The sequence below is a fragment of the Hylobates moloch genome, unplaced genomic scaffold (genome assembly GCF_009828535.3).
Source record: "Hylobates moloch isolate HMO894 unplaced genomic scaffold, HMol_V3 SCAFFOLD_8, whole genome shotgun sequence".
Lineage (NCBI taxonomy): Eukaryota > Metazoa > Chordata > Mammalia > Primates > Hylobatidae > Hylobates > Hylobates moloch.
In genome coordinates, this window is record NW_026652283.1 from 100,377,885 (window position 1) to 100,394,496 (window position 16,612).

The window sequence follows — 16,612 nt, forward strand, 5'->3', positions numbered from 1 at the left end:
ATCATAAAACTGATTTGGTAAGCAATTATGAACACACCTGAAACAATTTTTTTAATTCCCCTAAGAAATAGAGGATATACAAAAGAACCGAAGGTAAATATTAAAATTGAAAAGTGCAATAACAGAAATTAAAATCTCAATGGATGGGCTCAGCAAAAGAATCAGAGGGAAAAGTAAATTTAAAAATAGAAAAACAAAAATTATTTAATTTGAAGAGCACAGAGAAAATAAACTGAAAAAACATGAATAGAGCCACAGGACCCGTGGAACTATAAAAAATAGGTTTAACAATCATGTCATTCAAGTATTGAAACAAAAAAGAAAGATGGTGGAGCTAAAAATTTGCTCAAAGAAATAATGGCTTAAAACTTACTAAATTTGGGAAAAAACATAAACATGCAGATTGAAGAAGCTGAGCTAACCCTAAGCAGAATCGATTCAGTAAAATCCATGCCAAGACACATTATAGTAAAAAATTTGAAAAATGAAAACAAAGACTAAATCTTGAAAGAAACAACATGTTATATGTAGAAAAATATATAAATAAATCTAGAATGACAGTGAATTTCTTATCAGGAATCATATAAACCTAAAGGATGTAGCATAATATTTTTCAAGTACTTAAAGTAAAGGACTGTAAACCCAGAATTCTACATACAGTAATAATGTCCTTCAGAAATTCTCAGATGAAGGTAAACTTAATTTATCATCAGCAGACTTACCCTAAGAGAATGGCTAATTGAGTTTTTGAAACAGAAAGGGAATGAAGGAAGAATAAAAAAAATCTAGAATATTAGAAAGGAAAAAAGAATGTACACAGCAAAAATATGAGTAAATAAAATATATATTTCTTCTTGAGTTTTCTAAATTACGTTTGATGGCTGAAGTGCAAATTATAACACTGCCTGATGTAGTTTTACAGGTATATGGGAAAAAAGAAAATTATCTAAGAAACTGGGGGACGTAAAGAGGCATAAACTCAGGTAAGGTTTTTACACTTCAAGTTGGTAAAATGTTGATACCAGTAGACCAGTTATGTATGTATGTATAATACATAAAAAAATACAAAACAATACACTCAAAAACACTATAGACAAATAAAAAATGCATTCTAAGTGTATGTTAAAGTAGCCCACAAAAAGTAAGGATACACTGATTAAAATACAGAAATTGCAAAATGGATTCAAAAACATGACTCAGCTATATGCTGTGTATAAGAATTTCATTTCAAATATAACAATATAGAAAGGTTGAAAGTAAAAGGATAAAAAAGACCACATCACGTAAACATTAATCAAAGGAAGCAGATGTAACTATTTTAATATCAGATGAATTAGACTTCAGAGCAAAGAAAATTACCAGAGACATAGAGGGACACTATGTAACTGTAAAAGGTCAATCCATCAAGAAGACATAGCAATCTTAAATGTGTATTCACCAAACAAAGGAGCTGCAAAATATGTGAAGCAAAAGTGATAGAACTAAAATTGGACACATCTACATATAGTTAGAGTCTCAACATTGCTCTATCAAAAAATAATAGAACTAGAAAAATCAGTAAGGATATAGAAAAACTCAACAACATGATCAATAAGCAGGATCTAATCACATCTGTATGAAAGATTTTCAAGTTTCTATGGAACATATATCAACATAACTATATCCAGGGACATAAAATAAACCTCAACAAATTTAAAAGAATTAAGATAACATAGATTATATTTTCTGACTACCATGGAACCAAACTAGAAATCAGTAACAGAAAGATAAGAAAATCTCCAAACATTGGAAAGCTAAGTAACACACTTTTAAATAATTCATAGATCAAAGAAGTCTCAAGGTAAATTTAAAAAAATACATTGAGCTGGAAAAAAATGAAAATACAACATAACAATATTTGTAGGACACAGCTGAAATACTGGGGAAAAATAAATTTACAGCATAAGTTCACACATTAGAAAAGTGAAAATGTCTCAAATGAATAATCTGGGTTCCCATCTCAAGACCTAGAAAAGGCAAAATAAATCCAAAACAAAGAGAGGAAGAACATAATAAATTTAAGAGCAGAAATCAATAAAATTGAAAACAGAATGATGACAAAGAAAAGTCAATGACACAAAAAGTCGGTTCTTTGAAATTATAATATAAAGCTGACAAACCTCTAACAAGACAGATAATGAAAAAAGAGAAGACACCAACATCCAGAATCAAACAGTGAAGAACATTACAGACCCTAGATACATCAAAAAGACAAAAAAGAAATGCTATAACAACTCTACTTACATGTATTTAAGACTTCAGATGAACTAATTCCTAAAAGAAAAAAAAGTACAAACTACTACCACTAAACCAATATGAAACAGACAATTTGAATACTCCTATACCTATTAAGAAAAAATAAAGTCATAATTTAGAAAATATTCACCTCTCTCCCCACAAAAATCTTTAGGCCCAGATAGTTTCAATGGAGGATTCTACTAAATTTTTAAAGAAGAATTAACAACAATTCTGCACAATCTTTTTTGTAAAACAGAAGACAAAAACATTTCTCAATTGGTTTTATGAGCCTATGTTATCCTGACATGGAAACGAGATGAAGAGAGTACCAAAACATAAAAGAAAAATAACGAAGACCATGGAGCAATATCCTTCATTAATATAGAAGCAAAAATCCTTAATAAAATATTAGGAAATAAAATTCAGCAATATCGAAAAAGAATTATACAAAACGAACAATTGGGCTTTATAACAGGAATGAAAAGCTGACTTAATGTTGGAAATCCAATTAAGGTAATCCACCATGTAAACAGGAAAAAACAGGGGGAGAAATCACATGATCAAATCAATGCAGGAAAAGCTTTTGATAAAATTCAATACACATTTATGGTTGAAACTCAGAAAAAAACGAGAAAAGAAGGACTTTCTCAACTACATAACAGCCATCTACAAAAAACCTATAGTTAACATCTTACTTAATGTTGACAGTAGTTCTCTGTAAGATCAGGAGTTAGGCAAGAATATTACTCTCATGACTCATTAAACATAGTACTAAAAGTTATCCTAGTATAATAAGGCAAAAAAATAAATCATGTAGATCAGAAGTGAAAAAATAAAACTATCCGTATTTGTATATTAGTTGATTGTTTACATAGAAAATCCCAGGCCAGGCGTGGTGACTCACGCCTGTAATCCCAGCACTTTGGGAGGCCGAGGCAGGCAGATCACTTGAAGTCAGGAGTTCAAAACCAGCTTGGCCAACATGGCGAAACCCTGTCTCTACTAAAACTACAAAAATTTGCTGGGAGTGGTGTTGTGCACCTGTAGTCCCAGATACTCGGGAGGCTGAGGCAGGAGAATTGCTTGAACCTGGGAGGCGGAGGTTACAGTGAGCCGAGATCTCACTGTTGCACTCCAGCCTGGGCAACCATGTGAGACTCCATCTCAAAAGAAAAAAAAAGTCCCAAGGAATCTTAAAATAAAAGCTTCTAGAATTAATAAATATGTTTAACAAGGGTTCAGGCTATAAGACTGACATAACATAAATCAATTGTGTTTCTATATATTAGCAATGAAAGGATACATACAGAACCTAAAAATGCGTACCATTTACAAATACTTTAAAAAAAAGTCAATCTACCAAAACATGTGCAGTGCTTGCATGCTAAAACTACACCTTGCTTATTATTATTTTTTAAATTTAATCTAAATAAATGGAGAGACATTTGTGGATAGGAAGATTCAACATAGTAAATATATCAATTATTCTCAATTTCATATATAAGTATATGAAATTCCTATCAATATCTCAACAAGACTTTTACAAAGGAGAACAGTTTTCAAAAAATTTATATGGAAAGGCAAAAGAACTAGAATAGCTAAGACCATTTTGATAAATAAGGGTAAATTGGGAGGAATCACTCTACTTGATTTCAAAATCATATAGTTACAGTAATCAAGGCTGTACGATATTGGCAGAGGGAAAGACACATAGATGGATAGAATAGAATACTCAGAAATAATCCTATGTAAATATACCCAACTTATTTTTGACAAAGGTACTTAAGAGAGTCAATAGAGAAAAAATAGTCTTCTCAACAAACACTGATACAACAAATGGACATTACTGACAAAAGAAAAAATAAACCCAACCTAAACCTCACATCTTATACAAAAATTAACTCTATATGGGTCACAAACTTAAAAATAAAATATAAAACTATAACATTTCCAGGTAAAAAGGATAAAATCCTCAGGTTCTAAACAGTTTTTAGATGATACCAAATACATGAAAAAAGTTGATAAATTGGACTTTATCAAAATTTAAGATGTGCTCTGCAAAATTCTTCCAATAAGATGAGTAGACAAGCTACAGAGTGGGAGAAAATATTTGTAAGCCATAGATTCCACAAAAGACTATTACTATAAAAAAGACTCCCAAAACCCAAAAGTATAAAAACCAAAAAAGCCAATTAGAAAATGGGTAAGACAGGAACAGACATTTTACCAAAGAGGATATCCAGGATAAGCATGTGAAAAATGTACAAGCCAGGCACAGTGACTCATGCCTGTAATCTCAACAATTTGAGAAGCTAGTGTGGGAGGACTGCTTGAGCCAAGGAGTTTGAAATAAGCCTGGGCAACATAGCAAGACACCATCTCTACAAAAAAAAATAAAAAATTAGCAGGGCATGATGGTGCATGCCTATAATCCCAGCCGCTTGGGGTGTGGCTGATGTGGGATTATCCCTTGAGGTCAAGGCTGTACTGAGCTGTGATCATGCCACTGCACTCTAGCCTGGATCACAAAGTGAGACCCTATTTTAAAGAAAAAGGAAAAAAAAAGGTCAGTATCATTAGTCACTGGGGAAATGAAAATGATGAAAACATAAATTACAGTGAGATATTACTACCTATTAGAATAGCTAAAATAAAAAATGGTGGGGCTGGGCACGGTGGCTCACGCTTGTAATCCCAGCACTTTGGGAGGCCGAGGCGGGCGGATCACGAGGTCAGGAGATCGAGGCCACGGTGAAACCCCATCTCTACCAAAAATACAAAAAAAATTAGCCGGGCGTGGTGGCGGGCGCCTGTAGTCCCAGCTACTCGGAGAGGCTGAGGCAGGAGAATGGCGTGAACCCGGGAGGCGGAGGTTGCAGTGAGCCGAGATCACACCACTGCACTCCAGCCTGGGCGACAGAGCAAGACTCCGTCTCAAAAAAAAAAAAAAAAAAAAAAATGGTGGTAACACCAAATGAAGGTAAGAATGGGGAGAAACTGGATCACTCATATGTTATTGATGAGAATGTAAAATAGTACAGCCACTCTGATAAAGTTTTTCAGTTTCTTTACTAAAAGTAAACTTTTTAACAACCACATGACCAAGCAACTGCAAACCTCGGCCTTATTTTTCCTCCCCCAGAAGAAGTGAAGACTTACGGTCACACAAAAACCTGTATATGAACGCTCCTGTCAGCTTTATTCATAATAGCCAGAACCTGGAAACAGCTTCACCACTGAAGGACATAAAGAGTCAATGACTATTATTTTACAGTAGGGAAAGTGAGGCTTAAAGAAATCAAGATTAGAAAAAGAAAGAAAAAAGCTTACGCCAGAATCATACAGCAAGTGATCAGTAGTGTCAGGATTCATACCCATGTGGTCTGGCTCCATAGTCCATGCTCTGAAAGCCCATACTACACTCCATCGTCTCATCAGTGCATGAACCTCATTCTAAATTCATGTTAGATCTCCCTCTAATGACTAATTTTTTCTTCACTCGAATTTACTTTGACCTCTGCTTGATCTCAGTCTATGTATAGCAATTACAATCGTAAGACAGAAAGTGATATACAATACATCGACACATTTTTATTCCTTTCTTGGCCAATAAACAGCATTTAATCACTGTATCTCTAATCAAAAATCAGGCAAGTAAGGTCTTGGGACTGGGGCTAAATTGATTTAGACTGAACAGTTTAGATCAACCTGGCCATTATCTATAAGTTGGTAGCAGAAGTTGGACCCCTTAACAGAATCCCTTGAAACTTGCTAGTAATATATTTGTGCTCCAATTGTGCAACTGAATGCATATCAACATGAGGTCACTGTTCACTTTTGCAGTATTTTCATACTCATTCCCTTAATTTGTGTTGTCTTAAATGCTAATGAAATTTAGTAGGGCAGTGATAATAAAAATAATAAATGCCAACATGCTTATGGCAAAGAAGTTGCAATTCCAAATTTGCATTTTCCTGAATCTGTGAAAGAATGCATCCTGGTATTCGAAATAATTTGTTTTACTATCAAGAAAAAAAAGCTGGTAATCATTTTTAGTTAAAAAAATAAAAATAGGATTAATCCAAGGTTGTCCCAATGTTATTTTCCTTTGCTTGCTTTTATTATGTCTTCCTGAGTGGGAGGGAAAGACTGAGTTGGAGCTCCTGCATAACCAACAGCCTATCTTATCTATGCTGCAGTCCATAGGGAGCACATTGTTAATAGTTATGAAAATTGCAAACCATTGGAATACTTGTGAGTTGTAATTTTATAGTTAGTTTTGCTTTCTAATTTTCCACATGGGTAATTTTTTAATAAGGAAGAAGGCTAGGAAAGATGAAGAAAACTAGAGAAGTGCACCCATATCCATATCTAAGATTGTTCAGCAATGACAATATGATTATCAAAGTGATGGCAAACAACGATAATGATATGAGCCTAGCATTTTCTTGGACTGGGGAGGCGAGCTGTTTTTTTTGTGGAGGGGTCGTTTTGCTGAATTTAATCCAATTGTCCCCAGGAGATCATCAGCATTGGTTGATTGTATTAAGGACTAACAAACCTATTTTGAAAAAGAGTAACAATTTCTTACATTGTTAACCATTGGATTGATGTCACCTAGTCTCAAGGATTTGATCATATCCAATTAGTAAATTAGATTTAAAACATTTTATGGGAATGCTTGGCCTAGTAATTTTTTACTAATATATAATAGAGGTACAAATTTTGGAGGTACATGTGATAATGTATTCCTATAATTTGTAAACAATGTCAGTATAATTGGTATATCCATCACCTTAAAGCCTAGTTATTTCCTATCTACCTATTTTAAAGGACAAGTGTTCATTTTAGCAGAAGTGGTTATTCATTCATTGTTTATTCAAAAAGTCACTCAACAACTATGTTATGAACACCCACTCTAAGCCCCAGATATATGATACTGGATGAGCACAGATGGGCAGGAGACAGAGAAGAGAAAGATATAGTAGAGGAGAGTAACTTGAAAAATAAGCTCCTGGAACTTAAAGTCTATATACGGAGAGTAAAATAACAAAATTAGGCAGGGTATGCTTAAGTATCAGAATAAAAAGTGTACAATAAATCAGATAATAATTACCATGGGAACAGGTGGATTTATCATGAAGGTAATGAAGTTTAAACTTCAGGATTTATCACTTGAACATGACCCTGTAAATAAATATTTACTCCTGTAACTAATTTCGTATATGTAATCTTAAAGTATTTTTCTGAAACAGGGCCCTTCATATAGTTTAGCTTCAGTCCCCACAAAATCTTGATCCACCTCTGCATAGGAATTCTGAAGGCAGAGCAACAATTTTTTCAAGGTCGTCTCCAGCAAACATGCTTTGTGTTTCTTTACCATTTTTACAAGGGCTAGTGACTACTTTCATTCTCTACTCAGTTTACGATATTTAAAGAACAGCCTGTGTTTAAACGTTTGTAGGAAACACCTGGGGCTATGCTTCACCTCTGAACATGAAGAGAGAACCTCAACATTCTCCTGGGGTTGGAGGAGCACTGCAAAAAAGAAAAAGAACAGGGGTTGATTATAAAATCCAGAACCCAACTTTTTTTGAAATCAGTGAACAAATTCAACATGGAACCAAAAGTAAGCCTTGCTTGGACTAGAGGAATAGAGGCGTGAATTATTATAGGATTAGTCCCAGAGGTGATGGCAGAACTCAGTCAGGAAGATGGCATTCCATAGCCCTCATTTCAAAGGCGAAAGACTTTTGGAAACAAGAAACCAAATCATTACAAGTTGGTAATGTCAAATACACACACATACACACACACATTAATTCTAGTAAATGTATTCTGTTTTTGTTTCCTGGCTTCTTGACTCTGCATCTTTCTTAGAAAGACTTCACCTATATTACAACAATTTAATTTTTATTCTATAATTTTATAGCTTAATTTACACATAAGATGCTTTCCTTAATTTTAAAATTATTTTAACATAAGATTTTAAGAAGATATACAGCTTTATTACTTATCTAGATGTTTAGTAAATTTCATCAAAAAATTATTTAAAAGTGTATTTACCAGTGACCTAAAAACTCACCTTACTATATATAAAATTCTCATAAATACTTGGATCTGCTTCTAGAAATTCTTTTCCATCCATTACATTGCACCATCTATCCATGCATGGGTATAAACTATTTTAAATATTGTCATTTTAAAACATGTTTTAGTATTTGTTAACATTTTATTCTAATGCAGGTTTGGCTACATAATACCTGCCACTTGAATCTATTTCCCATAATACAGGTTCCCTCTTAATGTGGGCAGCTTAAAATGAAGGTGTCAATCTTGTCCCTCAAAACCAGTTTAATAACAGTCTCCTATTGTTGCAGAACTTGACCAGCTTATTGAAGTCAGCTGTCTCCTTGAGAGTTCCATTACCTTTGGCTGTTTTCATTATTAAACTGGAAGCAAATGCAAAATGTCTAGGATTTCAAGAACCAAACTCTAAGAAGTGTTTTGTTTTAAAAATAAAAAGCATTGTATCTCTTTATATTTTATGAGGAATATAAGAAGTGTCATAAGTTGCATCTTAAATTTGCTTAGAACAAATTATCAGTATTAAATTACTGTGATATGTTTGCTTGGTCTTACAAAACAAATATTTTTGCTTATTTATTAATATTAATTATGTTTATATCTATTGTTGACTGAAAAAGGATTTGATGCAAATGTATTTTTTATTTAAAGTTACTTTTGAAAATTAAAATTAATGGAACAAGTTTTGCATTATTATCTACTGAGATGCCCCCTTCTTATTTTTGGCTCAAATCTGAGTAATATACTGAAACTTAAATTTCCTGGCTCTCTTAAGCTATAGCAGAATGGAATAACAGTATGTTCAGCATAAGGTTAAAATATTCTATTTGTTTATTCTTCTCATTAACTTTTTAACTACTTCTCTGTCAAACACCAAAAATCCATTTGAAAACTGTGACATGACATATAATAAATCCAATTAAAATACACAAAGATACTCACACTCATATACATTTGTGCAACTCTTTGTGGTGCTAATAAATCAACTCAAAACTATAAAAAAGCAATTAGGAACAAAGAAATTACCTAATTTTATGTTGCTTTTTTTCTTAATATGATTCTAACATGATTATGCATGCATATCTAATTGCTATGTCTGATGACCTATGGTCATAGTTTGATTTCTGTATTACAAATGGCCTGACATTTAATTAGTTTGTGTGATTAAATTATGTAAATATCTACATGGTGACCAAATGATTAAAACTTTTTCTATGTCTCTAGTTTTTCTCAGCATTAGTGCTAATTATATCTGCCCACATATACTGTGTGAATAGACACACAGAAATCTTTACAAGTGGACAGAAAGTTGCAGTTAACCAAATTAAGATCAAAAGATACATTGTTGAATACATCTTACAGGAGGTAGAGTGGGATGGTGTGGGACTTTAATTATTGTAAAAACTTCAGTCTAAATAATAACTAGGACAGATCTGCTAAGCCTGATTTGCCATTTCTCATTCATTCTGGTTTCACTGTCTTTGGAATTGATGGCCTCTGATTCCTTTTTTTCTTTGTTGTAAGAAATGGTGATATTATATAAATTTTAAATTAAACTTTGGTTATTACTGCGACCATTTTAAGCTTATTTCCAGTCAACCATGGATTCGTCACTGCCTATTATTTGAATTGCAACATCTCCATTCTCAAAGTACAAATATGAGTGAATTTAGGAGTTCTGAATTTCTGCAAAATGTGGACTTGTTGTAAGTCCCAAGCAGAGGTGAGAATAGCAGTAAGAAAATAATCCCTACTCTCATTCAACAACCAAATTTAATGGAACAGGGAACAAAGATAGAATGTCTTTTAAGACATATATATTAACAAAGGACATCTGTTTGACATCCTAGCATCCAGGAAGTATGTTACAAACATGTCTCGTGAAGATGGTGAGTACAAAGGCTCTTAATTGTCCAGAGAGTACTGAGATACAGAGAAACTACCGCAAATCCATAGTTAATCCTCAAATCTTATTTAGACAATGCATTTAATCATGGTTCTATCAGAAGTCTTCTGTGTAACAGATAATAAAGGGCAAAGTTTGTTGGTATGTGGATCTCATATGTACAAAACTAGTCAGTTAGAAAAAGGAAAATTTACAGATTTGACTTTGTTTCAACAGCTAGTTATTTCCTAAACAACTACTTATATAATTGTTTAATAGGATTCAATTAGTTATTTTTAAAATAGTTATTCTTAAAATAGTAAATTGCTTAATGAAATCCCCATGTCCTCCAGAAGCTATAAGCAGGTATAAAGGCATAAGCAGGCTTAACTTCTTTTCTCCTGATTTTATGGAAAAAGTACCAGAATTCTTCAAATGGCCAGTATGTGAAAACTATCGATGTAGGCAATCTAGAGATCAATTAATTAATCTTCAATTAATGAAAGTCATGGCTTGAAAGGAGAGAATGAGGCCAAAAAAGGTAGGGTATGAGAAAAAGCAAATAGAAAGAGAGAGAGAGAGACAGAGAGAGAGATAGAGTGTCAATAGTTTTGGAGAATAAATACATAAGAGGCAAATAAGATAAGTTTTAAGTCAACGCTATAAAATTAAAAGGTAGAAATGATTTAAAAGAATAAACTAAAACAAGTGAACTCATTGAATTTTAAAAAGTTATTTTGAAATAATTATGGATCCACAGAGTTGCAAAAGAAATGTATAACATTTTCACCTAACCTCCTTCAAAGTTAACATTTTGCAGGTATAATAGCAAAATCAAGAAACTGACACTGGTATAATACATACAGGTTGCTCAGATTTCACCAGTTATACATGCATTTGTGCATGTGTCTATATATGTATGTGTGTGTGTGTGTGTAGTTCTATGCAATTTTATCACATATATAGTTTCAAAGAACCACCACCACAATCAAGATATTTAACTGTACTATTACCATATGGATCTCACATCCCACCACACCCCTCTCTAGCCACACACACCTCATCTCTTCTGTCCCTAATCCCTGCTAACCACTAATCTCCATAATCATTTTATTTTATAAATGCTACATACACGGAATCACAGAGTATATATTTGATTGAGATTGGCTTTTTAATACAACATTATATCCTTGAGGTTCATCCAAGTTGTTGCATATATCAATAGTTCGTTTCTTTTAATTACTGAATTACAGTCCATGGTATGTATGTAGCACATTTTAACAACTTGTCCATTGCAGGACACTTATGTAGTTTCCAGTTCAGGGTTATTAAACTACTGAGTATTCATTTACAGGTTTCTACATGAACATAGTTTTTATTTGTGGGAAATATGCTGATGAGTACAATTGCTGAGTCATATGGTAAGACAGTTCTTAGTTTTAAAAGGAACTGCCAAACAATTTTCCACATGGTTGTGTTATTTTACATTGCCATCAGCAATGTATAAGCAATCCAGTTCCTCCATATCTTCACCATTTGAGATTATTCCTATTTCTTATTTTAGCCATTTGATAGGTGTATAGCGATATTTCATTATAGTTTTTATTTGCATTTCATAATGGCTAGTGATTTTAAATATTTTTTAATGTGGTTACTATCTATATTTTGTCATAATTAAAATGTTTGTGCATGTCTTTTGCTCATTTTCTAATTGTATCTTTTCCTTTTTTAATGTTGAATTTTGGGAGCCCTTTATACATTCTAGATACTAGTCTTCCCTCTGGCATGTGATTTGTATGTATTTTCTCTCAGTCTATAACTTATTTATATTTTTGAAATTTTATACTGTGGTAAAATACATATAATATGAAACTTACTATCCTAACCATTTTTAAGTACATAGTTCAGTGGTATTAAATACATCCACAACGCTGTGCTACTGTTACCACCATCTGGCTCCAAAACTATTTTCATCTTATAAAACTGAAACTCGGTATATATTAAAAAATAACTCATCTTTTCCCTCTCTACTGAGCCCGTCAACCACCATTCTACTTTGTCTTTATGGTTTGGTCTACTCTTCAGTACCTCATCTGAATGGAATTGTACAGTATTTGTCATTTTGTGACTGGCTTATTCACTTAGCATAATGTGTTCAAGGTTCATCATGTTGTAACAAGTGTCAGAATTAGCTTCCTTTTTAATACTGAATTATATTTCATTGTATGCATATACTACAGTTTCTTATCCATTCATCTGCCAATGGACACTAGGGTTCTTTTCATGTTTTAGTTATTGTGAATACTGCACCAGTGAACATGGGCATAAAAATATCTCTCAGAGACCTTGATTTCTATTGTTTTGGATGTATACCTTGAAGTAGAATTGCTGGATCGTATGGCAATTTACATTTAATTCTTTGAGTAACTGTCATACTGTTTTCCACAGCAGCTGTATAATTTTACACTCCCACCAATAGTACACAGGCATTCCTATTTCTTCATATCCTCACCAACATTTGCTATTTTATCCTTTTTTAATAGTTGACATTCTAATGGGTGAGAGAGAATATCTCATTATAGTTTGATTTGAATTTCTTTAATAATTAGTGGTGTTGAGATCTTTTCATGCACTTACTGGCTATTTGTATATCTTTGGAGAAATATCCACTCAGGTCCATTGACCATTTTTGAATGGTGTTGTTTTAAGGGTTTTCTATTATTCTAGATATTAATTTATGATCTGTAAATATGCACTCCGACTCTACGAACTGCCTTTTTACTCTCTTACTGTGGTTGTTTGAGTCACAAAATATTTAAATTTTTATGAAGTCAAATTTGCCTATTTTTGTTTTTCTTGGCATTTTGAATATATTAGCCCATTTTCTTCTAGCCTCCAAAGTTTCTAATGAGAAATCTGCTGATAATCTTATTGATAATCCCTTGCATGTGATTGTTTCTTGCTGGTTTTGAGATCCTTTGTCTTTAGCCTTTGAAAGTTTGATTATAACATGTCTTTGTATGGTTCTATCTCAGTTTGTCTTAAAGTTTGTTGATCTTCCTGGATGTTTATATTCATATTTTTCATCAAATTTGTGGAATTTTTTAGCCATTATTTCTTCAAATATTCTCTCTGCCCCTTTCTTTCTCTCTTCTCTTTCTGGACTCTCCATAATGCATATATTGGCTCACTTGGTGATGTCCCATGGGCTGCTTATGCTGTGTTAATTTTTCCTCAATCTTTTAATTTCTATTCCTCTTAATTTCCATTGTTCTAGATTCAAGTTTGCTGGTTGTTTCTTCTGCATGCTCAAGTTTGCTTTGAATTCCTCTAGTAATTTTTTTTATTCATTTCAGTTACTGTGGTTTTCAGTGTCAGAATTTCTTTTGGGATTTTTTAGGTTTTCTATATCTATATCGACATTTCAGTTTTGTTCATGCTTAATTTTCTTACTTTTTCCATACCTTCCTTTTTTTTGAGACAGTTTTATAAAGTCTTTGTCTAGTAGATCTGCCATCAGTCACTTGCCAGGAACAGCTTCTGTTCATTTATTTTGTAGGCCTTCTCTGTACCAAGAATCAGCCTGAGGTATAAATTTAATGTCTTCTCAGGCCTTTTCCTATCCTGTGTCATTCCCTGGGCATGTGTGGTCACTTTCTAGTATTCTCCAAATATGCAGTTTCTTTTGAATGTTCTAGTGTTTAATGCTTGGCTACCCCAAAAAGAAAAAGAATAAAGGGGAGAGGAAGAAGTATGTTAGCCCTTTAAATCCCCTGGAGTTCACTTCAGCTAGAGGCAGAGGGTCTTGGAACAATGGGGACAGGTACAATAACAATGACCACCTGCCTTCTTGTCTGCACCTCTGTGATCATAAGGTGCAATCAGCTATCAGAGGGAAGGTTCCACTATTTGGAGGATAGAGTCCTTTTTGCCCACACTGGCTCCTGCAAGCTATGTGCAACTGCTCTAAGAATACGCGCAATTGCCTTCCATAGGTGTGGATGGATGGTAGCTGCTACTGTGCAAAGAGTTGAAATTGTCCAAAATTAACCACCATTGACTGTTCAAGTCCTCCCTTGGAAGTTGCAAGTCTTCAATAGACTCTAATATTCCAAAATAGTTACATCAGGCAGACTCTGCCGGTGCAATTGTTGTCTAGGTGGAGAGGGAGCTTCCTGGCCCTTCCTATACTGTCACCTTCCCAGAAGCCTCTCAAATTTGTTGAATTTAAAATGAAAGAAAATGGACTTCTATTTCAAGTTGAATGACTGAAAACCTACATATATCTCATGTTCCTTATAAAATACATTAAAAGATGAAATCATAAATACATATGAAAAAAATAAACTCAAAGATAATAGGAATGGGGATCTTCATGAGACAAGATACGTCAGCAAATTTCAGATAGCTATAAAATAGGTAGAACAAGCAGGGGCTTGCAACTCTTTTCTGAATTGGGTCACACAGTAAATATTTAGACTTGTAGACTATATGGTATTAGTCATAAGTACTCAATTCTGTTTTTGTTTGTTTTCTTTTTTTGAGACAGAGTCTCACTCTGTCGCCCAGGCTGGAGTGTGGTGGCACGATCTCAGCTCACTGCAACCTCTGCCTCATGGGTTCAAGCAATTCTCTGCCACAGCCTCCTGAGTAGCTGGGATTACAAGTGCCCACCATCACGACCGGCTAATTTTTGTATTTCTAGTAGAGATGGGGTTTCACCATCTTGGCCAGGCTAGACTTGATTCCACCCGCCTTTGCCTCCCAAACTGCTGGGATTATAGGCATGAGCCACCGTGCCCAGCCTCAATTCTGTTCTTGTAACACAAAACAGCCATAGGAAATACCGGAAGGAAAAATCAATGTGGTTGCATTCCAATAAAACTTTACAAAACAGGCAGCTAACCCCCGGCTATAGTTTGTGAACCACTATAATTAAGAAATAGTTCAGCAATCACTGTAGTAGCTACTCTGCAAATATAAATTCCATAGATTCTGGGCTTTAAGTTAATGAAGCAAAAGAAATATAAAAAATAAAGATAGGATGATTAAATGAAAGACTTAATACAGAGAAACTGTGCCAGTTACCCCTTCTATCATCTTTAGTCCACATAAAAGCAAGCAACTCAGCTCCATTCCTTAAGGAGAATTCAAAGGTTCTTCCTAGAAGAAACCATATGATTTCTAAAACGAGTCTTGCTATCTTAAATAAAGCCCTCCTCTTCTGGTGTTTGCACTATGCTTATCCTGAATCCAAGTCTGATCTGTTATGTTCCCTGTCAACCAATATGGTCAGACTTGTTACATGTGAGAAAGGCCCATTGTGCAATAGAAAAAAGTTATTCTATAGCAAACAAGACTTACAATATCTCCCCTGTCCTTTATTCTTAAATAGCAAACATCATCAGACACGTGAGAAAATCCAATAGAACAAATAAGGAAGATCAACTTACCCCTAAATACATAGTACAAGACAATATGGGAAATTAAAGATCACTTTTTATAAAGGATTCGGTATACTTGTAGAGATTTCAAAAGATATTATATATCAAAAAAGAAAATACAAATTGAAACAAGGAATATGAAATACTTCTTCAAGATTAAAACATAATTCAAAAAATTCAATGTGGTGACAGGATGATAAAATTAAACAGTTATATCAGATCATAGAGAAGAATAAGAGATAACATTGGTGAAGGGTTATATGTGTCAGGCACTATTGTAAACATGTAGACAATTAGGTGAGATAATACACATAAGACGTTTACAATAGCACCTGGCACATATTTCCAATTTACAGTTAAGAAAAGAGTTATCTATCAGTTTAAGGGATAGAAAAAGTCACATCTTAGATTCAAATGGAGTGAGTTTGATGCCAAAACCCTTGCTCTTAACTACTATACTCAAAAGGTAAAACACAACAGAGAAAATATGAGATAGGGAGAAGTAAATGGATGGTGCAATGCTAAACCACACTAAGATGTTTAAGTAAAAGTAGATAAAAAAAAATATTGATGGAAGGAAATTATCACAGAAATAAAGAAAATTTCCCTGAAGTGTAAAAGAAAATGTGTTTTCAGGTTTAAAGGGCATACGAAGTGCTAAGAATATCATAAAAAAGACCCTAGACTTGAAAAATTCTTATTAACTTGAAATTTCAAGAATAACAATAAAATCCTCAAAAATTATATAAAGAGAAAACATTGCACGTAAATGAGTTACCTATAAAAGAATCAGACATATAACATAATTTTCCATTTGTTTTTCTTGATGCTAGACGAAAATGGAGTAATCTTTTCAAAGTTACAAGAAATATTATTTTAATCCCTGAATTCTATAGCTTGATAATGAATCAATCATATG

The 16,612-nt window shown here is 33.5% G+C and overlaps 1 protein-coding gene across 2 annotated transcripts in view; it reads right to left on the bottom strand.

The window, feature by feature from the left end:
* The window catches only part of RBMS3 (RNA binding motif single stranded interacting protein 3), a 1,191,227-nt gene that overhangs the window by 974,265 nt on the left and 200,350 nt on the right, over window positions 1–16,612 (bottom strand). The window contains exon 2 of one of the 2 annotated variants that reach the window (XM_058442834.1): window positions 7,766–7,815. The exons of the other annotated variant lie outside the window; for it this stretch is intronic. The gene's annotated coding sequence lies outside the window, so the exon portion shown is untranslated. The remainder of the gene's footprint in view (window positions 1–7,765; window positions 7,816–16,612) is intronic. 2 annotated transcript variants of the gene reach the window in all.